At 18.8% G+C, this 803-nt stretch overlaps 1 protein-coding gene across 1 annotated transcript in view; it reads right to left on the reverse strand.

Annotated features, from left to right (window-relative positions):
• Positions 1-803, reverse strand: part of LOC122637381 (NADH-ubiquinone oxidoreductase chain 5-like) — a gene marked incomplete at its 5' end in the record, with an annotated part of 4,344 nt that overhangs the window by 213 nt on the left and 3,328 nt on the right. The window lies entirely within an intron of this gene.

Consider the following 803-nt stretch of genomic DNA (forward strand, 5'->3'; position numbering starts at 1 on the left):
TAATTTTTCTCAATTTCGATTATTGGATGTTGATAATCGATTAATTTTACCTTTTAATACTCCTATTCGTATTCTAACTACATCAACAGATGTAATTCATTCATGAGCTATTCCTGCCTTAGGAATTAAAGTTGATGCTACACCTGGACGAATAAATCAAGCTTTTATTTATATAATTCGACCAGGAATTTTCTTTGGACAATGTTCAGAAATTTGTGGTATAAATCATAGATTTATACCAATTATAATTGAATCAACTTCTATAAAATTATTTATAAATTGAATTAAAAACTTTAATACATAATTTTTCATTAAGAAACTTTAATGAAGTAAAAGTCTCTTAAACTTATAATGGTTACTAAAAATTAACCCTTAATGAATATTTATTAACATCAAAAGATTAGTTAAATTTATAACATTTAAATGTCATTTAAAAATTATTAAAATTATTTAATATCTTTTTATTCCACAATTAAGACCAATAAATTGATTTTGATTATATTTATTAACTATTTTTATTTTAATCCTTATTATAATTAAAATTAATTTCTTTTACAAAAATATAAAATATAAAAACAATAATACTCCAAATTTAATTCAACAATTCAAATGAAAAATCTAACATGATAAGAAATTTATTTTCAATTTTTGACCCTCATTCTTCACAAAATTATTCTATAAATTGAATTAGAATTTTTATTCCTTTATTATTTTTCCCTAATCAATTTTGATTTAAAAAATCAAAAATATTTATATTTTGATTTACTATTAATCAATTTTTATTAAAAGAATTTAACAATTTT

The sequence above is a fragment of the Vespula pensylvanica genome, unplaced genomic scaffold (genome assembly GCF_014466175.1).
Source record: "Vespula pensylvanica isolate Volc-1 unplaced genomic scaffold, ASM1446617v1 scaffold0001, whole genome shotgun sequence".
Taxonomy (NCBI): domain Eukaryota; kingdom Metazoa; phylum Arthropoda; class Insecta; order Hymenoptera; family Vespidae; genus Vespula; species Vespula pensylvanica.